Here is a 23,410-nt window from a genome sequence, read left to right on the forward strand (position 1 = left end):
TACTTTTTGGACTACATTTCAAGCGCCCTCGCGGCGCCACGTTTTGTGACGAAGTTAACCAAAAGCAGCTCGGCCGTGGGATGCGGTTAGTTTCGCGTGTACGGAATGTTACCGGGAGAGGTTCGTGACGCTTTCTCTGACCCCCAAAATTGCCGTAATATTTTAACTACTTTTCGGACTACATTTCAAGCACCCTCGCGGCGCCAGGTTCTGCGACGAAGTTAACCAAAAGCAGCTCCGCCGTGTGATGCAGTTAGTTTCGCGTGTAATAAATGTTACCGGGAGAGTTTCGTGACGCATACTCTGACCCCAAACATTACCGTAATATTTTCACAACTTTTTGGACTACATTGAAAGATCCCTCGCGGCGCCACGTCTTGTGACGAAGTTAACCAAAATCAGCTCGGCCGTGTGATGCAATTAGTTGTGCGTACACTGAATGTTACCGGGAAAGGTTCGTGACGCTTTCTCTGACCCCCAACATTACCGTAATAATTTCACTATTTTTGGGCTACATTTCAAGCACCCTTGCGGCGCCAGGTTTTGTGATGAAGTTAACGAAAACAGCTCGGCCCTGTGATGCAGTTAGTTTCGCGTGTTTGAATGTTACCGGGAGAGGTTCGTGACGCTTTCTCTGACCCCCAACATTACCGGAATAATTTCACTACCTTTCGGACTATATTTCAAGCACCCTCGCGGCGCCAGGTTTTGTGACGAAGTTAACCAAAAGCAGCTCGGCCGTGTGATGCGGTTAGTTTCGCGTGTACTAAATGTTACCGGGAGAGGTTCGTGACGCTTTCTCTGACCCCCAACACTACCGTAATAATTTCACTACTTTTTGGACTACATTTCAAGCACCCTCGCGGCGCCACGTTTTGTGACGAAGTTAACCAAAAGCAGCTCGGCCGTGGGATGCGGTTAGTTTCGCGTGTACCGAATGTTACCGGGAGAGGTTCGTGACGCTTTCTCTGTCCCCCAACATTACCGTAATAATTTCACTACTTTTCGGACTACATTCCAAGCACCCTCGCGGCGCCAGTTTTGTGATGAAGTTAACCAAAAGCAGCTCGGCCGTGGGATGCAGTTAGTTTCGCGTGTACTGAATGTTACCGGGAGAGGTTCGTGACGCTTCCTCTGACCCCCAACATTACCGTAATAATTTCACTACTTTTCGGACTACATTTCAAACACCCTCGCGGCGCCACTTTTGTGACGAAGTTAACCAAAAGCAGCTCGGCCGTGTGATGCAATTAGTTTTGCGTGTACTAAATGTTACCGGGAGAGTTTCGTGACGCATACTCTCACCCCAAACATTACCGTAATGATTTCACAACATTTCGGACTACATTTCAAGCACCCTCGCGGCGCCAGGTTTTGTGGCGAAGTTAACCAAAAGCAGCTCGGCCGTGTGATGCAATTAGTTGTGCATGTACTGAATGTTACCGGGAGAGGTTCGTGACGCTTTCTCTGACCCCCAACATTACCGGAATATTTTCACTACCTTTCGGACTATATTTCAAGCACCCTCGCGTCGCCAGGTTTTGTTACGAAGTTAACCAAAAGCAGCTCGGCCGTGTGATGCGGTTAGTTTCGCATGTACTAAATGTTACCGGGAGAGGTTCGTGACGCTTTCTCTGACCCCCAACACTACCGTAATAATTTCACTACTTTTTGGACTACATTTCAAGCGCCCTCGCGGCGCCACGTTTTGTGACGAAGTTAACCAAAAGAAGCTCGGCCGTGGGATGCGGTTAGTTTCGCGTGTACGGAATGTTACCGGGAGAGGTTCATGACGCTTTCTCTGACCCCCAAAATTGCCGTAATAATTTCACTACTTTTCGGACTACATTTCAAGCACCCTCGCGGCGGCAGGTTCTGAGACGAAGTTAACCAAAAGCAGCTCCGCCGTGTGATGCAGTTATTTTCGCGTGTAATAAATGTTACCGGGAGAGTTTCGTGACGCATACTCTGACCCCAAACATTACCGTAATATTTTCACTACTTTTTGGACTACATTTAAAGATCCCTCGCGGCGCCACGTCTTGTGACGAAGTTAACCAAAATCAGCTCCAGTTTTGTGACGAAATTAACCAAAAGCAGCTCGGCCGTGTGATGCAATTAGTTGTGCATGTACTGAATGTTATCGGGAGAGGTTCGTGACGCTTTCTCTGACCCCCAACATTACCGGAATAATTTCACTACCTTTCGGACTATATTTCAAGCACACTCGCGGCGCCAGGTTTTGTGACGAAGTTAACAAAAGCAGCTCGGCCGTGTGATGCGGTTAGTTTCGCGTGTACTAAATGTTACCGGGAGAGGTTCGTGACGCTTTCTCTGACCCCCAACACTACCGTAATAATTTCACTACTTTTCGGACTACATTCTAAGCACCCTCGCGGCGCCAGTTTTGTGATGAAGTTAACCAAAAGCAGCTCGGCCGTGGGATGCACTTAGTTTCGCGTGTACTGAATGTTACCGGGAGAGGTTCCTGACGCTTTCTCTGTCCCCCAACATTACCGTAATAATTTCACTACTTTTCGAACTGCATTTCAAGCACCCTCGCGGCGCCACTTTTGTGACGAAGTTAACCAAAAGCAGCTCGGCCGTGGGATGCAATTAGTTTCGCGTGTACTGAATGTTACCGCGAGAGGATCGTGACGCTTTCTCTGACCCCCAGCATTAAAGTAATGATTTCATCACTTTTCGGACTACATTTCAAGCACCCTCGCGGCGCCAGGTTTTGTGACGAAGTTAACCAAAAGCAGCTCGGCCGTGGGATGCAGTTAGTTTCGCATGTACTGAATGTTACCGGGAGAGTTTCGTGACGCATACTCTCACCCCAAACATTATTGTAATGATTTCACAACATTTCGGACTACATTTCAAGCACCTTCGCGGCGCCAGTTTTGTGATGAAGTTAACCAAAAGCAGCTCGGCCGTGGGATGCACTTAGTTTCCCGTGTACTGAATGTTACCGGGAGAGGTTCGTGACCCTTTCTCTGTCCCCCAACATTACCGTAAAAATTTCACTACTTTTCGAACTGCATTTCAAGCACCCTCGTGGCGCCACTTTTGTGACGAAGTTAACCAAAAGCAGCTCGGCCGTGTGATGCAATTAGTTTTGCGTGTACTGAATATAACCGAGAGAGGTTCGTGACCCTTTCTCTGACCCCCAACATTACCGTAATAATTTCGCTACTTTTCGGACTACATTTCAAGCACCCTACCGGCGCCAGGATTTGTGACGAAGTTAACCAAAAGCAGCTCGGCCGTGGGATGCAATTAGTTTCGCGTGTACTGAATGTTACCGGGAGAGGTTCGTGACGCATACTCTCACCCCAAACAATACCGTAATGATTTCACAACATTTCGGACTACATTTCAAGCACCCTCGCGGCGCCAGGTTTTGTGACGAAGTTAACCAAAAGCAGCTCGGCCGTGGGATGCAGTTAGTTTCGCGTGTACTGAATGTTACCGGGAGAGGTTCGTGACGCTTTCTCTGACCACCAAAATTACCGTAATAATTTGACTACTTTTCGGACTACATTTCAAGCACCCTCGCGGCGCCAGGTTCTGTGACGAAGTTAACCAAAAGCAGCTCCGACGTGTGATGCAGTTAGTTTCGCGTGTACTAAATGTTACCGGGAGAGTTTCGTGAAGCATTCTCTCACCCCAAACATTGCCGTAATGATTTCACATTTCGGACTACATTTCAAGCTCCCTCGCGGCGCCAGCTTTTGTGACGAAGTTAACCAAAAGCAGCTCCGCCGTGTGATGCAGTTAGTTTCGCGTATACTGAAAATTACCGGGAGAGGTTCGTGACGCTTTCTCTGACCCCCAACATTACCGTAATAATTTCAATACTTTTCGGACTATATTTGAAACACCCTCGCGGCGCCAGTTCTGTGATAAAGTTAACCAAAAGCAGCTCGGCCATGGGATGCAGTTAGTTTCGCGTGTACTGAATGTTACCGGGAGTGGTTCGTGACGCTTTCTCTGTACCCCAACATTACCGTAATAATTTCACTACTTTTTGGACTACATTTCAAGCACCCTCGCGGCGCCACGTTTTGTGACGATGTTAACCAAAAGGAGCTCGGCCGTGGGATGCGGTTAGTTTCGCGTGTACTGAATGTTACCGGAGGGGTTCGTGACGCTTTCTCTGACCCCCAACACTACCGTAATAATTTCACTACTTTTTGGACTACATTTCAAGCACCCTCGCGGCGCCACGTTTTGTGACGAAGTTAACCAAAAGCAGCTCGGCCGTGGGATGCGGTTAGTTTCGCGTGTACCGAATGTTACCGGGAGAGGTTCGTGACGCTTTCTCTGTCCCCCAACATTACCGTAATAATTTCACTACTTTTCGGACTACATTCTAAGCACCCTCGCGGCGCCAGTTTTGTGACGAAGTTAACCAAAAGCAGCTCGGCCGTGTGATGCAATTAGTTTTGCGTGTACTAAATGTTACCGGGAGAGTTTCGTGACGCATACTCTCACCCCAAACATTACCGTAATGATTTCACATTTCGGACTACATTTCAAGCACCCTCGCGGCGCCAGGTTTTGTGACGAAGTTAACCAAAAGCAGCTCGGCCGTGTGATGCGGTTAGTTTCGCATGTACTAAATGTTACCGGGAGAGGTTCGTGACGCTTTCTCTGACCCCCAAAACTACCGTAATAATTTCACTACTTTTTGGACTACATTTCCAGCACCCTCGCGGCGCCACGTTTTGTGACGAAGTTAACCAAAAGAAGCTCGGCCGTGGGATGCGGTTAGTTTCGCGTGTACGGAATGTTACCGGGAGAGGTTCGTGACGCTTTCTCTGACCCCCAAAATTGCCGTAATAATTTCACTACTTTTCGGACTACATTTCAAGCACCCTCGCGGCGGCAGGTTCTGCGACGAAGTTAACCAAAAGCAGCTCCGCCGTGTCATCCAGTTAGTTTTGCGTGTTTGAATGTTACCGGGAGAGGTTCGTGACGCTTTCTCTGACCCCTAATATTACCGTAATAAGTTCACTACTTTTCGGACTACATTTCAAGCACCCTGGCGCGCCAGTTTTGTGACGAAATTAACCAAAAGCAGCTCGGCCATGTGATGCAATTAGTTGTGCATGTACTGAATGTTATCGGGAGAGGTTCGTGACGCTTTCTCTGACCCCCAACATTACCGGAATAATTTCACTACCTTTCGGACTATATTTCAAGCACCCTCGCGGCGCCAGGTTTTGTGACGAAGTTAACCAAAAGCAGCTCGGCCGTGTGATGCGGTTAGTTTCGCGTGTACTAAATGTTACCGGGAGAGGTTCGTGACGCTTTCTCTGACCCCCAACACTACCGTAATAATTTCACTACTTTTTGGACTACATTTCAAGCACCCTCGCAGCGCCACGTTTTGTGACGAAGTTAACCAAAAGCAGCTCGGCCGTGGGATGCGGTTAGTTTCGCGTGTACCGAATGTTACCGGGAGAGGTTCGTGACGCTTTCTCTGTCCCCCAACATTACCGTAATAATTTCACTACTTTTCGGACTACATTCTAAGCACCCTCGCGGCGCCAGTTTTGTGATGAAGTTAACCAAAAGCAGCTCGGCCGTGGGATGCACTTAGTTTCGCGTGTACTGAATGTTACCGGGAGAGGTTCCTGACGCTTTCTCTGTCCCCCAACATTACCGTAATAATTTCACTACTTTTCGAACTGCATTTCAAGCACCCCCGCGGCGCCACTTTTGTGACGAAGTTAACCAAAAGCAGCTCGGCCGTGGGATGCAATTAGTTTCGCGTGTACTGAATGTTACCGCGAGAGGATCGTGACGCTTTCTCTGACCCCCAGCATTAAAGTAATGATTTCATCACTTTTCGGACTACATTTCAAGCACCCTCGCGGCGCCAGGTTTTGTGACGAAGTTAACCAAAAGCAGCTCGGCCGTGGGATGCGGTTAGTTTCGCGTGTACCGAATGTTACCGGGAGAGGTTCGTGACGCTTTCTCTGTCCCCCAACATTACCGTAATAATTTCACTACTTTTCGGACTACATTCCAAGCACCCTCGCGGCGCCAGTTTTGTGATGAAGTTAACCAAAAGCAGCTCGGCCGTGGGATGCAGTTAGTTTCGCGTGTACTGAATGTTACCGGGAGAGGTTCGTGACGCTTCCTCTGACCCCCAACATTACCGTAATAATTTCACTACTTTTCGGACTACATTTCAAACACCCTCGCGGCGCCACTTTTGTGACGAAGTTAACCAAAAGCAGCTCGGCCGTGTGGTGCAATTAGTTTTGCGTGTACTAAATGTTACCGGGAGAGTTTCGTGACGCATACTCTCACCCCAAACATTACCGTAATGATTTCACAACATTTCGGACTACATTTCAAGCACCCTCGCGGCGCCAGGTTTTGTGGCGAAGTTAACCAAAAGCAGCTCGGCCGTGTGATGCAATTAGTTGTGCATGTACTGAATGTTACCGGGAGAGGTTCGTGACGCTTTCTCTGACCCCCAACATTACCGGAATATTTTCACTACCTTTCGGACTATATTTCAAGCACCCTCGCGTCGCCAGGTTTTGTTACGAAGTTAACCAAAAGCAGCTCGGCCGTGTGATGCGGTTAGTTTCGCATGTACTAAATGTTACCGGGAGAGGTTCGTGACGCTTTCTCTGACCCCCAACACTACCGTAATAATTTCACTACTTTTTGGACTACATTTCAAGCGCCCTCGCGGCGCCACGTTTTGTGACGAAGTTAACCAAAAGAAGCTCGGCCGTGGGATGCGGTTAGTTTCGCGTGTACGGAATGTTACCGGGAGAGGTTCGTGACGCTTTCTCTGACCCCCAAAATTGCCGTAATAATTTCACTACTTTTCGGACTACATTTCAAGCACCCTCGCGGCGGCAGGTTCTGAGACGAAGTTAACCAAAAGCAGCTCCGCCGTGTGATGCAGTTATTTTCGCGTGTAATAAATGTTACCGGGAGAGTTTCGTGACGCATACTCTGACCCCAAACATTACCGTAATATTTTCACTACTTTTTGGACTACATTTAAAGATCCCTCGCGGCGCCACGTCTTGTGACGAAGTTAACCAAAATCAGCTCCAGTTTTGTGACGAAATTAACCAAAAGCAGCTCGGCCGTGTGATGCAATTAGTTGTGCATGTACTGAATGTTATCGGGAGAGGTTCGTGACGCTTTCTCTGACCCCCAACATTACCGGAATAATTTCACTACCTTTCGGACTATATTTCAAGCACACTCGCGGCGCCAGGTTTTGTGACGAAGTTAACAAAAGCAGCTCGGCCGTGTGATGCGGTTAGTTTCGCGTGTACTAAATGTTACCGGGAGAGGTTCGTGACGCTTTCTCTGACCCCCAACACTACCGTAATAATTTCACTACTTTTCGGACTACATTCTAAGCACCCTCGCGGCGCCAGTTTTGTGATGAAGTTAACCAAAAGCAGCTCGGCCGTGGGATGCACTTAGTTTCGCGTGTACTGAATGTTACCGGGAGAGGTTCCTGACGCTTTCTCTGTCCCCCAACATTACCGTAATAATTTCACTACTTTTCGAACTGCATTTCAAGCACCCTCGCGGCGCCACTTTTGTGACGAAGTTAACCAAAAGCAGCTCGGCCGTGGGATGCAATTAGTTTCGCGTGTACTGAATGTTACCGCGAGAGGATCGTGACGCTTTCTCTGACCCCCAGCATTAAAGTAATGATTTCATCACTTTTCGGACTACATTTCAAGCACCCTCGCGGCGCCAGGTTTTGTGACGAAGTTAACCAAAAGCAGCTCGGCCGTGGGATGCAGTTAGTTTCGCATGTACTGAATGTTACCGGGAGAGTTTCGTGACGCATACTCTCACCCCAAACATTATTGTAATGATTTCACAACATTTCGGACTACATTTCAAGCACCTTCGCGGCGCCAGTTTTGTGATGAAGTTAACCAAAAGCAGCTCGGCCGTGGGATGCACTTAGTTTCCCGTGTACTGAATGTTACCGGGAGAGGTTCGCGACCCTTTCTCTGTCCCCCAACATTACCGTAAAAATTTCACTACTTTTCGAACTGCATTTCAAGCACCCTCGTGGCGCCACTTTTGTGACGAAGTTAACCAAAAGCAGCTCGGCCGTGTGATGCAATTAGTTTTGCGTGTACTGAATATAACCGAGAGAGGTTCGTGACCCTTTCTCTGACCCCCAACATTACCGTAATAATTTCGCTACTTTTCGGACTACATTTCAAGCACCCTACCGGCGCCAGGATTTGTGACGAAGTTAACCAAAAGCAGCTCGGCCGTGGGATGCAATTAGTTTCGCGTGTACTGAATGTTACCGGGAGAGGTTCGTGACGCATACTCTCACCCCAAACAATACCGTAATGATTTCACAACATTTCGGACTACATTTCAAGCACCCTCGCGGCGCCAGGTTTTGTGACGAAGTTAACCAAAAGCAGCTCGGCCGTGGGATGCAGTTAGTTTCGCGTGTACTGAATGTTACCGGGAGAGGTTCGTGACGCTTTCTCTGACCACCAAAATTACCGTAATAATTTGACTACTTTTCGGACTACATTTCAAGCACCCTCGCGGCGCCAGGTTCTGTGACGAAGTTAACCAAAAGCAGCTCCGACGTGTGATGCAGTTAGTTTCGCGTGTACTAAATGTTACCGGGAGAGTTTCGTGAAGCATTCTCTCACCCCAAACATTGCCGTAATGATTTCACATTTCGGACTACATTTCAAGCTCCCTCGCGGCGCCAGCTTTTGTGACGAAGTTAACCAAAAGCAGCTCCGCCGTGTGATGCAGTTAGTTTCGCGTATACTGAAAATTACCGGGAGAGGTTCGTGACGCTTTCTCTGACCCCCAACATTACCGTAATAATTTCAATACTTTTCGGACTATATTTGAAACACCCTCGCGGCGCCAGTTCTGTGATAAAGTTAACCAAAAGCAGCTCGGCCATGGGATGCAGTTAGTTTCGCGTGTACTGAATGTTACCGGGAGTGGTTCGTGACGCTTTCTCTGTACCCCAACATTACCGTAATAATTTCACTACTTTTTGGACTACATTTCAAGCACCCTCGCGGCGCCACGTTTTGTGACGAAGTTAACCAAAAGCAGCTCGGCCGTGGGATGCGGTTAGTTTCGCGTGTACCGAATGTTACCGGGAGAGGTTCGTGACGCTTTCTCTGTCCCCCAACATTACCGTAATAATTTCACTACTTTTCGGACTACATTCTAAGCACCCTCGCGGCGCCAGTTTTGTGACGAAGTTAACCAAAAGCAGCTCGGCCGTGTGATGCAATTAGTTTTGCGTGTACTAAATGTTACCGGGAGAGTTTCGTGACGCATACTCTCACCCCAAACATTACCGTAATGATTTCACATTTCGGACTACATTTCAAGCACCCTCGCGGCGCCAGGTTTTGTGACGAAGTTAACCAAAAGCAGCTCGGCCGTGTGATGCGGTTAGTTTCGCATGTACTAAATGTTACCGGGAGAGGTTCGTGACGCTTTCTCTGACCCCCAACACTACCGTAATAATTTCACTACTTTTTGGACTACATTTCCAGCACCCTCGCGGCGCCACGTTTTGTGACGAAGTTAACCAAAAGAAGCTCGGCCGTGGGATGCGGTTAGTTTCGCGTGTACGGAATGTTACCGGGAGAGGTTCGTGACGCTTTCTCTGACCCCCAAAATTGCCGTAATAATTTCACTACTTTTCGGACTACATTTCAAGCACCCTCGCGGCGGCAGGTTCTGCGACGAAGTTAACCAAAAGCAGCTCCGCCGTGTCATCCAGTTAGTTTTGCGTGTTTGAATGTTACCGGGAGAGGTTCGCGACGCTTTCTCTGACCCCTAATATTACCGTAATAAGTTCACTACTTTTCGGACTACATTTCAAGCACCCTGGCGCGCCAGTTTTGTGACGAAATTAACCAAAAGCAGCTCGGCCGTGTGATGCAATTAGTTGTGCATGTACTGAATAATATCGGGAGAGGTTCGTGACGCTTTCTCTGACCCCCAACATTACCGGAATAATTTCACTACCTTTCGGACTATATTTCAAGCACCCTCGCGGCGCCAGGTTTTGTGACGAAGTTAACCAAAAGCAGCTCGGCCGTGTGATGCGGTTAGTTTCGCGTGTACTAAATGTTACCGGGAGAGGTTCGTGACGCTTTCTCTGACCCCCAACACTACCGTAATAATTTCACTACTTTTTGGACTACATTTCAAGCACCCTCGCAGCGCCACGTTTTGTGACGAAGTTAACCAAAAGCAGCTCGGCCGTGGGATGCGGTTAGTTTCGCGTGTACCGAATGTTACCGGGAGAGGTTCGTGACGCTTTCTCTGTCCCCCAACATTACCGTAATAATTTCACTACTTTTCGGACTACATTCTAAGCACCCTCGCGGCGCCAGTTTTGTGATGAAGTTAACCAAAAGCAGCTCGGCCGTGGGATGCACTTAGTTTCGCGTGTACTGAATGTTACCGGGAGAGGTTCCTGACGCTTTCTCTGTCCCCCAACATTACCGTAATAATTTCACTACTTTTCGAACTGCATTTCAAGCACCCCCGCGGCGCCACTTTTGTGACGAAGTTAACCAAAAGCAGCTCGGCCGTGGGATGCAATTAGTTTCGCGTGTACTGAATGTTACCGCGAGAGGATCGTGACGCTTTCTCTGACCCCCAGCATTAAAGTAATGATTTCATCACTTTTCGGACTACATTTCAAGCACCCTCGCGGCGCCAGGTTTTGTGACGAAGTTAACCAAAAGCAGCTCGGCCGTGGGATGCAGTTAGTTTCGCGTGTACTGAATGTTACCGGGAGAGTTTCGTGACGCATACTCTCACCCCAAACATTATTGTAATGATTTCACAACATTTCGGACTACATTTCAAGCACCTTCGCGGCGCCAGTTTTGTGATGAAGTTAACCAAAAGCAGCTCGGCCGTGGGATGCACTTAGTTTCGCGTGTACTGAATGTTACCGGGAGAGGTTCGTGACCCTTTCTCTGTCCCCCAACATTACCGTAATAATTTCACTACTTTTCGAACTGCATTTCAAGCACCCTCGTGGCGCCACTTTTGTGACGAAGTTAACCAAAAGCAGCTCGGCCGTGTGATGCAATTAGTTTTGCGTGTACTGAATATAACCGAGAGAGGTTCGTGACCCTTTCTCTGACCCCCAACATTACCGTAATAATTTCGCTACTTTTCGGACTACATTTCAAGCACCCTCCCGGCGCCAGGATTTGTGACGAAGTTAACCAAAAGCAGCTCGGCCATGGGATGCAATTAGTTTCGCGTGTACTGAATGTTACCGGGAGAGGTTGGTGACGCATACTCTCACCCCAAACATTACCGTAATGATTTCACAACATTTCGGACTACATTTCAAGCACCCTCGCGGCGCCAGGTTTTGTGACGAAGTTAACCAATAGCAGCTCGGCCGTGGGATGCAGTTAGTTTCGCGTGTACTGAATGTTACCGGGAGAGGTTCGTGACGCTTTCTCTGACCACCAAAATTACCGTAATAATTTCACTACTTTTCGGACTACATTTCAAGCACCCTCGCGGCGCCAGGTTCTGTGACAAAGTTAACCAAAAGCAGCTCCGACGTGTGATGCAGTTAGTTTCGCGTGTACTAAATGTTACCGGGAGAGTTTCGTGACGCATTCTCTCACCCCAAACATTACCGTAATGATTTCACATTTCGGACTACATTTCAAGCTCCCTCGCGGCGCCAGCTTTTGTGACGAAGTTAACCAAAAGCAGCTCCGCCGTGTGATGCAGTTAGTTTCGCGTGTACTGAAAATTACCGGGAGAGGTTCGTGACGCTTTCTCTGACCCCCAACATTACCGTAATAATTTCAATACTTTTCGGACTATATTTGAAACACCCTCGCGGCGCCAGTTCTGTGATAAAGTTAACCAAAAGCAGCTCGGCCGTGGGATGCAGTTAGTTTCGCGTGTACTGAATGTTACCGGGAGTGGTTCGTGACGCTTTCTCTGTACCCCAACATTACCGTAATAATTTCACTACTTTTTGGACTACATTTCAAGCACCCTCGCGGCGCCACGTTTTGTGACGATGTTAACCAAAAGGAGCTCGGCCGTGGGATGCGGTTAGTTTCGCGTGTACTGAATGTTACCGGAGGGGTTCGTGACGCTTTCTCGGACCCCCAACATTACCGTAATTATTTCACTACTTTTCGGACTACATTTGAAGCACCCTCGCGGCGCTAGTTTTGTCAGGAAGTTAACCAAAAGCAGCTCGGCCGTGGGATGCAGTTAGTTTCGCGTGCACTAAATGTTACCAGGAGACGTCCGCCATGCTTTCTCTGTCCCCCAACATTACCGTAATAATTTCACTACTTTTCGGACTACATTTCAAGCACCCTCGTGGCGCCAGGTATTGTGACGAAGTTAACCAAAAGCAGCTCGGCCGTGGGATGCAATTAGTTTCGCGTGTACTGAATGTTACCGGGAGAGGTTCGTGACGCTTTCTCTGACCCCCAGCTTTAAAGTAATGATTTCATTACTTTTCGGACTACATTTCACGCACCCTCGCGGCGCCAGGTTTTGTGACGAAGTTAACCAAAAGCAGTTCGGCCGTGGGATGCAGTTAGCTTCGCGTGTACGGAATGTTACCGGGAGAGGTTCGTGACACTTTCTCTGACCCCCAAAATTGCCGTAATAATTTCACTACTTTTCGGACTACATTTCAAGCACCCTCGCGGCGCCAGGTTCTGCGACGAAGTTAACCAAAAGCAGCTCCGCCGTGTGATGCAGTTAGTTTCGCGTGTACTAAATGTTACCGGGAGAGGTTCGTGACGCATTCTCTGACCCCCAACATTACCGTAATAATTTCACTGCTTTTCGGACTACATTTCAAGCACCCTCGCGGCGCCAGGTTCTGCGACGAAGTTAACCAAAAGCAGCTCCGCCGTGTGATGCAGTTAGTTTCGCGTGTAATAAATGTTACCGGGAGAGTTTCGTGACGCATACTCTGACCCCCAACATTACCGGAATAATTTCACTACCTTTCGGACTATATTTCAAGCACCCTCGCGGCGCCAGGTTTTGTGACGAAGTTAACCAAAAGCAGCTCGGCCGTGTGATGCGGTTAGTTTCGCGTGTACTAAATGTTACCGGGAGAGGTTCGTGACGCTTTCTCTGACCCCCAGCATTAAAGTAATGATTTCATCACTTTTCGGACTACATTTCAAGCACCCTCGCGGCGCCAGGTTCTGTGACGAAGTTAACCAAAAGCAGCTCCGACGTGTGATGCAGTTAGTTTCGCGTGTACTAAATGTTACCGGGAGAGTTTCGTGACGCATTCTCTCACCCCAAACATTACCGTAATGATTTCAGATTTCGGACTACATTTCAAGCACCCTCGCGGCGCCAGCTTTTGTGACGAAGTTAACCAAAAGCAGCTCCGCCGTGTGATGCAGTTAGTTTCGCGTGTACTGAAAATTACCGGGAGAGGTTCGTGACGCTTTCTCTGACCCCCAACATTACCGCAATAATTTCGCTACCTTTCGGACTATATTTCAAGCACCCTCGCGGCGCCAGGTTTTGTGACGAAGTTAACCAAAAGCAGCTCGGCCGTGTGATGCGGTTAGTTTCGCGTGTACTAAATGTTACCGGGAGAGGTTCGTGACGCTTTCTCTGACCCCCAACACTACCGTAATAATTTCACTACTTTTTGGACTACATTTCAAGCACCCTCGCGGCGCCACGTTTTGTGACGAAGTTAACCAAAAGGAGCTCGGCCGTGGGATGCGGTTAGTTTCGCGTGTACTGAATGTTACTTAGGGGTTCGTGACGCTTTCTCTGTCCCCCAACATTACCGTAATTATTTCACTACTTTTCGGACTACATTTGAAGCACCCTCGCGGGGCTAGTTTTGTCAGGAAGTTAACCAAAAGCAGCTCGGCCTTGGGATGCAGTTAGTTTCGCGTGTACTAAATATTGCCGGGAGAGGTTCGTGACCCTTTCTCTGTCCCCCAACATTACCGTAATAATTTCACTACTTTTCGAACTGCATTTCAAGCACCCTCGTGGCGCCACTTTTGTGACGAAGTTAACCAAAAGCAGCTCGGCCGTGTGATGCAATTAGTTTTGCGTGTATTGAATATAACCGAGAGAGGTTCGTGACGCTTTCTCTGACCCCCAACATTACCGTAATAATTTCGCTACTTTTCGTACTACATTTCAAGCACCCTCCCGGCGCCAGGATTTGTGACGAAGTTAACCAAAAGCAGCTCGGCCGTGGGATGCAATTAGTTTCGCGTGTACTGAATGTTACCGGGAGAGGTTCGTGACGCATACTCTCACCCCAAACATTACCGTAATGATTTCACAACATTTCGGACTACATTTCAAGCACCCTCGCGGCGCCAGGTTTTGTGACGAAGTTAACCAAAAGCAGCTCGGCCGTGTGATGCAGTTAGTTTCGCGTGTAATAAATGTTACCGGGAGAGTTTCGTGACGCATACTCTGACCCCAAACATTACCGTAATATTTTCACTACTTTTTGGACTACATTTCAAGCACCCTCGCGCGCCAGTTTTGTGACGAAATTAACCAAAAGCAGCTCGGCCGTGTGATGCATTTAGGTGTGCATGTACTGAATGTTACCGGGAGAGGTTCGTGACGCTTTCTCTGACCCCCAACATTACCGGAATAATTTCACTACCTTTCGGACTATATTTCAAGCACCCTCGCGGCGCCAGCTTTTGTGACGAAGTTAACCAAAAGCAGCTCCGCCGTGTGATGCAGTTAGTTTCGCGTGTACTGAAAATTACCGGGAGAGGTTCGTGACGCTTTCTCTGACCCCCAACATTACCGTAATAATTTCAATACTTTTCGGACTATATTTGAAACACCCTCGCGGCGCCAGTTCTGTGATAAAGTTAACCAAAAGCAGCTCGGCCGTGGGATGCAGTTAGTTTCGCGTGTACTGAATGTTACCGGGAGTGGTTCGTGACGCTTTCTCTGTACCCCAACATTACCGTAATAATTTCACTACTTTTTGGACTACATTTCAAGCACCCTCGCGGCGCTACGTTTGGCGACGATGTTAACCAAAAGGAGCTCGGCCGTGGGATGCGGTTAGTTTCGCGTGTACTGAATGTTACCGGAGGGGTTCGTGACGCTTTCTCGGTCCCCCAACATTACCGTAATTATTTCACTACTTTTCGGACTACATTTGAAGCACCCTCGCGGCGCTAGTTTTGTCAGTAAGTTAACCAAAAGCAGCTCGGCCGTGGGATGCAGTTAGTTTCGCGTGCACTAAATGTTACCGGGAGACGTCCGCCATGCTTTCTCTGTCACCCAACATTACCGTAATAATTTCACTACTTTTCGGACTACATTTCAAGCACCCTCGTGGTGCCAGGTATTGTGACGAAGTTAACCAAAAGCAGCTCGGCCGTGGGATGCAATTAGTTTCGCGTGTACTGAATGTTACCGGGAGAGGTTCGTGACGCTTTCTCTGACCCCCAGCTTTAAAGTAATGATTTCATTACTTTTCGGACTACATTTCACGCACCCTCGCGGCGCCAGGTTTTGTGACGAAGTTAACCAAAAGCAGCTCGGCCGTGGGATGCAGTTAGCTTCGCGTGTACGGAATGTTACCGGGAGAGGTTCGTGACACTTTCTCTGACCCCCAAAATTGCCGTAATAATTTCACTACTTTTCGGACTACATTTCAAGTACCCTCGCGGCGCCAGGTTCTGCGACGAAGTTAACCAAAAGCAGCTCCGCCGTGTGATGCAGTTAGTTTCGCGTGTACTAAATGTTACCGGGAGAGGTTCGTGACGCATTCTCTGACCCCCAACATTACCGTAATAATTTCACTGCTTTTCGGACTACATTTCAAGCACCCTCGCGGCGCTAGTTTTGTGACGAAGTTAACCAAAAGCAGCTCGGCCGTGGGATGCGGTTAGTTTCGCGTGTACGGAATGTTACCGGGAAAGGTTCGTGACGGTTTCTCTGACCCCCAACACTACCGTAATAATTTCACTACTTTTTGGACTACATTTCAAGCACCCTCGCGGCGCCACGTTTTGTGACGAAGTTAACCAAAAGCAGCTCGGCCGTGGGATGCGGTTAGTTTCGCGTGTACGGAATGTTACCGGGAGAGGTTCGTGACGCTTTCTCTGACCCCCAAAATTGCCGTAATAATTTCACTACTTTTCGGACTACATTTCAAGCACCCTCGCGGCGCCAGGTTCTACGACGAAGTTAACCAAAAGCAGCTCCGCCGTGTGATGCAGTTAGTTTCGCGAGTAATAAATGTTACCGGGAGAGTTTCGTGACGCATACTCTGACCCCAAACATTACCGTAATATTTTCACTACTTTTTGGACTACATTTAAAGATCCCTCGCGGCGCCACGTCTTGTGACGAAGTTAACCAAAATCAGCTCGGCCGTGTGATGCAATTAGTTGTGCGTGCACTGAATGTTACCGGGAAAGGTTCGTGACGCTTTCTCTGACCCCCAACATTACCGTAATAATTTCACTATTTTTGGACTACATTTCAAGCAACCTCGCGGCGCCAGGTTTTGTGGCGAAGTTAACGAAAACAGCTCGGCCCTGTGATCCAGTTAGTTTCGCGTGTTTGAATGTTACCGGGAGAGGTTCGTGACGCTTTCTCTGACCCCTAATATTACCGTAATAAGTTCACTACTTTTCGGACTACATTTCAAGCACCCTCGCGCGCCAGTTTTGTGACGAAATTAACCAAAAGCAGCTCGGCCGTGTGATGCGGTTAGTTTCGCGTGTACTAAATGTTACCGGGAGAGGTTCGTGACGCTTTCTCTGACCCCCAACACTACCGTAATAATTTCACTACTTTTTGGACTACATTTCAAGCACCCTCGCGGCGCCACGTTTTGTGATGAAGTTAACCAAAAGCAGCTCGGCCGTGGGATGCGGTTAGTTTCGCGTGTACCGAATGTTACCGGGAGAGGTTCGTGACGCTTTCTCTGTCCCCCAACATTACCGTAATAATTTCACTACTTTTCGGACTACATTCTAAGCACCCTCGCGGCGCCAGTTTTGTGATGAAGTTAACCAAAAGCAGCTCGGCCGTGGGATGCACTTAGTTTCGCGTGTACTGAATGTTACCGGGAGAGGTTCGTGACGCTTTCTCTGACCCCCAAAATTACCGTAATAATTTCACTACTTTTCGGACTACATTTCAAGCACCCTTGCGGCGCCAGGTTCTGTGACGAAGTTAACCAAAAGCAGCTCCGACGTGTGATGCAGTTAGTTTCGCGTGTACTAAATGTTACCGGGAGAGTTTCGTGACGCATTCTCTCACCCCAAACATTACCGTAATGATTTCACATTTCGGACTACATTTCAAGCTCCCTCGCGGCGCCAGCTTTTGTGACGAAGTTAACCAAAAGCAGCTCCGCCGTGTGATGCAGTTAGTTTCGCGTGTACTGAAAATTACCGGGAGAGGTTCGTGACGCTTTCTCTGACCCCCAACATTACCGTAATAATTTCAATACTTTTCGGAATATATTCGAAACACCCTCGCGGCGCCAGTTCTGTGATAAAGTTAACCAAAAGCAGCTCGGCCGTGGGATGCAGTTAGTTTCGCGTGTACTGAATGTTACCGGGAGACGTCCGCCATGCTTTCTCTGTCCCCCAACATTACCGTAATAATTTCACTACTTTTCGGACTACATATCAAGCACCCTCGTGGCGCCAGGTATTGTGACGAAGTTAACCAAAAGCAGCTCGGCCGTGGGATGCAATTAGTTTCGCGTGTACTGAATGTTACCGGGAGAGGTTCGTGACGCTTTCTCTGACCCCCAGCTTTAAAGTAATGATTTCATTACTTTTCGGACTACATTTCACGCACCCTCGCGGCGCCAGGTTTTGTGTCGAAGTTAACCAAAAGCAGCTCGGCCGTGGGACGCTGTTAGCTTCGCGTGTACGGAATGTTACCGGGAGAGGCTCGTGACACTTTCTCTGACCCCCAAAATTGCCGTAATAATTTCACTACTTTTCGGACTACATTTCAAGCACCCTCGCGGCGCTAGGTTCTGCGACGAAGTTAACCAAAAGCAGCTCCGCCGTGTGATGCAGTTAGTTTCGCGTGTACTAAATGTTACCGGGAGAGGTTCGTGACGCATTCTCTGACCCCCAACATTACCGTAATAATTTCACTGCTTTTCGGACTACATTTCAAGCACCCTCGCGGCGCTAGTTTTGTGACGAAGTTAACCAAAAGCAGCTCGGCCGTGTGATGCGGTTAGTTTCGCGTGTACTAAATGTTACCGGGAGACGTTCGTGACGGTTTCTCTGACCCCCAACACTACCGTAATAATTTCACTACTTTTTGGACTACATTTCAAGCACCCTCGCGGCGCCACGTTTTGTGACGAAGTTAACCAAAAGCAGCTCGGCCGTGGGATGCGGTTAGTTTCGCGTGTACGGAATGTTACCGGGAGAGGTTCGTGACGCTTTCTCTGACCCCCAAAATTGCCGTAATAATTTCACTACTTTTCGGACTACATTTCAAGCCCCCTCGCGGCGCCAGGTTCTACGACGAAGTTAACCAAAAGCAGCTCCGCCGTGTGATGCAGTTAGTTTCGCGAGTAATAAATGTTACCGGGAGAGTTTCGTGACGCATACTCTGACCCCAAACATTACCGTAATATTTTCACTACTTTTTGGACTACATTTAAAGATCCCTCGCGGCGCCACGTCTTGTGACGAAGTTAACCAAAATCAGCTCGGCCGTGTGATGCAATTAGTTGTGCGTGCACTGAATGTTACCGGGAAAGGTTCGTGACGCTTTCTCTGACCCCCAACATTACCGTAATAATTTCACTATTTTTGGACTACATTTCAAGCAACCTCGCAGCGCCAGGTTTTGTGGCGAGGTTAACGAAAACAGCTCGGCCCTGTGATCCAGTTAGTTTCGCGTGTTTGAATGTTACCGGGAGAGGTTCGTGACGCTTTCTCTGACCCCTAATATTACCGTAATAAGTTCACTACTTTTCGGACTACATTTCAAGCACCCTCGCGCGCCAGTTTTGTGACGAAATTAACCAAAAGCAGCTCGGCCGTGTGATGCAATTAGTTGTGCATGTACTGAATGTTTCCGGGAGAGGTTCGTGACGCTTTCTCTGACCCCCAACATTACCGGAATAATTTCACTACATTTCAGACTATATTTCAAACACCCTCGCGGCGCCAGGTTTTGTGACGAAGTTAACCAAAAGCAGCTCGGCCGTGTGATGCGGTTAGTTTCGCGTGTACTAAATGTTACCGGGAGAGGTTCGTGACGCTTTCTCTGACCCCCAACACTACCGTAATAATTTCACTACTTTTTGGACTACATTTCAAGCACCCTCGCGGCGCCACGTTTTGTGACGAAGTTAACCAAAAGCAGCTCGGCCGTGGGATGCGGTTAGTTTCGCGTGTACCGAATGTTACCGGGAGAGGTTCGTGACGCTTTCTCTGTCCCCCAACATTACCGTAATAATTTCACTACTTTTCGGACTACATTCTAAGCACCCTCGCGGCGCCAGTTTTGTGATGAAGTTAACCAAAAGCAGCTCGGCCGTGTGATGCACTTAGTTTCGCGTGTACTGAATGTTACCGGGAGAGGTTCGTGACGCTTTCTCTGACCCCCAAAATTACCGTAATAATTTCACTACTTTTCGGACTACATTTCAAGCACCCTTGCGGCGCCAGGTTCTGTGACGAAGTTAACCAAAAGCAGCTCCGACGTGTGATGCAGTTAGTTTCGCGTGTACTAAATGTTACCGGGAGAGTTTCGTGACGCATTCTCTCACCCCAAACATTACCGTAATGATTTCACATTTCGGACTACATTTCAAGCTCCCTCGCGGCGCCAGCTTTTGTGACGAAGTTAACCAAAAGCAGCTCCGCCGTGTGATGCAGTTAGTTTCGCGTGTACTGAAAATTACCGGGAGAGGTTCGTGACGCTTTCTCTGACCCCCAACATTACCGTAATAATTTCAATACTTTTCGGACTATATTCGAAACACCCTCGCGGCGCCAGTTCTGTGATAAAGTTAACCAAAAGCAGCTCGGCCGTGGGATGCAGTTAGTTTCGCGTGTACTGAATGTTACCGGGAGTGGTTCGTGACGCTTTCTCTGTACCCCAACATTACCGTAATAATTTACTACTTTTTGGACTACATTTCAAGCACCCTCGCGGCGCCACGTTTTGTGACGATGTTAACCAAAAGGAGCTCGGCCGTGCGATGCAGTTAGTTTCGCGTGCACTAAATGTTACCGGGAGACGTCCGCCATGCTTTCTCTGTCCCCCAACATTACCGTAATAATTTCACTACTTTTCGGACTACATATCAAGCACCCTCGTGGCGCCAGGTATTGTGACGAAGTTAACCAAAAGCAGCTCGGCCGTGGGATGCAATTAGTTTCGCGTGTACTGAATGTTACCGGGAGAGGTTCGTGACGCTTTCTCCGACCCCCAGCTTTAAAGTAATGATTTCATTACTTTTCGGACTACATTTCACGCACCCTCGCGGCGCCAGGTTTTGTGACGAAGTTAACCAAAAGCAGCTCGGCCGTGGGACGCTGTTAGCTTCGCGTGTACGGAATGTTACCGGGAGAGGCTCGTGACACTTTCTCTGACCCCCAAAATTGCCGTAATAATTTCACTACTTTTCGGACTACATTTCAAGCACCCTCGCGGCGCCAGGTTCTGCGACGAAGTTAACCAAAAGCAGCTCCGCCGTGTGATGCAGTTAGTTTCGCGTGTACTAAATGGTACCGGGAGAGGTTCGTGACGCATTCTCTGACCCCCAACATTACCGTAATAATTTCACTGCTTTTCGGACTACATTTCAAGCACCCTCGCGGCGCTAGTTTTGTGACGAAGTTAACCAAAAGCAGCTCGGCCGTGTGATGCAATTAGTTGTGCATGTACTGAATGTTACCGGGAGAGGTTCGTGACGCTTTCTCTGACCCCCGACATAATCGGAATAATTTCACTACCTTTCGGACTACATTTCAAGCACCCTCGCGGCGCCAGGTTTTGTGACGAAGTTAACCAAAAGCAGCTCGGCCGTGTGATGCGGTTAGTTTCGCGTGTACGGAATGTTACCGGGAGAGGTTCGTGACGCTTTCTCTGACCCCCAAAATTGCCGTAATAATTTCACTACTTTTCGGACTACATTTCAAGCACCCTCGCGGCGCCAGGTTCTGCGACGAAGTTAACCAAAAGCAGCTCCGCCGTGTGATGCAGTTAGTTTCGCGCGTAATAAATGTTACCGGGAGAGTTTCGTGACGCATACTCTTACCCCAAACATTACCGTAATATTTTCACTACTTTTTCGACTACATTTAAAGATCCCTCGCGGCGCCACGTCTTGGGACGAAGTTAACCAAAATCAGCTCGGCCGTGTGATGCAATTAGTTGTGCGTGCACTGAATGTTACCGGGAAAGGTTCGTGACGCTTTCTCTGACCCCCAACATTACCGTAATAATTTCACTATTTTTGGACTACATTTCAAGCACCCTCGCGGCGCCAGGTTTTGTGACGAAGTTAACGAAAACAGCTCGGCCCTGTGATCCAGTTAGTTTCGCGTGTTTGAATGTTACCGGGAGAGGTTCGTGACGCTTTCTCTGACCCCTAATATTACCGTAATAAGTTCACTACTTTTCGGACTACATTTCAAGCACCCTCGCGCGCCAGTTTTGTGACGAAATTAACCAAAAGCAGCTCGGCCGTGTGATGCAATTAGTTGTGCATGTACTGAATGTTACCGGGAGAGGTTCGTGACGCTTTCTCTGACCCCCAACATTACCGGAATAATTTCACTACCTTTCGGACTATATTTCAAGCACCCTCGCGGCGCCAGGTTTTGTGACGAAGTTAACCAAAAGCAGCTCGGCCGTGTGTTGCGGTTAGTTTCGCGTGTACTAAATGTTACCGGGAGAGGTTCGTGACGCTTTCTCTGACCCCCAACACTACCGTAATAATTTCACTACTTTTTGGACAACATTTCAAGCACCCTCGCGGCGCCACGTTTTGTGACGAAGTTAACCAAAAGCAGCTCGGCCGTGGGATGCGGTTAGTTTCGCGTGTACCGAATGTTACCGGGAGAGGTTCGTGACGCTTTCTCTGTCCCCCAACATTACCGTAATAATTTCACTACTTTTCGGACTACAATCTAAGCACCCTCGCGGCGCCAGTTTTGTGATGAAGTTAACCAAAAGCAGCTCGGCCGTGGGATGCACTTAGTTTCGCGTGTACTGAATGTTACCGGGAGAGGTTCCTGACGCTTTCTCTGTCCCCCAACATTACCGTAATAATTTCACTACTTTTCGAACTGCATTTCAAGCACCCTCGCGGCGCCACTTTTGTGACGAAGTTAACCAAAAGCAGCTCGGCCGTGGGATGCAATTAGTTTCGCGTGTACTGAATGTTACCGGGAGAGGTTCGTGACGCTTTCTCTGACCCCCAAAATTACCGTAATAATTTCACTACTTTTCGGACTACATTTCAAGCACCCTCGCGGCGCCAGGTTCTGTGACGAAGTTAACCAAAAGCAGCTCCGACGTGTGATGCAGTTAGTTTCGCGTGTACTAAATGTTACCGGGAGAGTTTCGTGACGCATTCTCTCACCCCAAACATTACCGTAATGATTTCACATTTCGGACTACATTTCAAGCACCCTCGCGGCGCCAGCTTTTGTGACGAAGTTAACCAAAAGCAGCTCCGCCGTGTGATGCAGTTAGTTTCGCGTGTACTGAAAATTACCGGGAGAGGTTCGTGACGCTTTCTCTGACCCCCAACATTACCGTAATAATTTCAATACTTTTCGGACTATATTTGAAGCACCCTCGCGGCGCCAGTTCTGTGATAAAGTTAACGAAAAGCAGCTCGGCCGTGGGATGCAGTTAGTTTCACGTGTACTGAATGTTACCGGGAGAGGTTCGTGACGCTTTCTCTGTACCCCAACATTACCGTAATAATTTCACTACTTTTTGGACTACATTTCAAGCACCCTCGCGGCGCCACGTTTTGTGACGAAGTTAACCAAAAGGAGCTCGGCCGTGGGATGCGGTTAGTTTCGCGTGTACTGAATGTTACCGGAGGGGTTCGTGACGCTTTCTCTGTCCCCCAACATTACCGTAATTATTTCACTACTTTTCGGACTACATTTGAAGCACCCTCGCGGCGCTAGTTTTGTCAGGAAGTTAACCAAAAGCAGCTCGGCCGTGGGATGCAGTTAGTTTCGCGTGTACTAAATGTTACCGGGAGACGTCCGCCATGCTTTCTCTGTCCCCCAACATTACCGTAATAATTTCACTACTTTTCGGACTACATTTCAAGCACCCTCGTGGCGCCAGGTATTGTGACGAAGTTAACCAAAAG

The sequence above is a fragment of the Dermacentor variabilis genome, chromosome 6 (genome assembly GCF_050947875.1).
Source record: "Dermacentor variabilis isolate Ectoservices chromosome 6, ASM5094787v1, whole genome shotgun sequence".
Lineage (NCBI taxonomy): Eukaryota > Metazoa > Arthropoda > Arachnida > Ixodida > Ixodidae > Dermacentor > Dermacentor variabilis.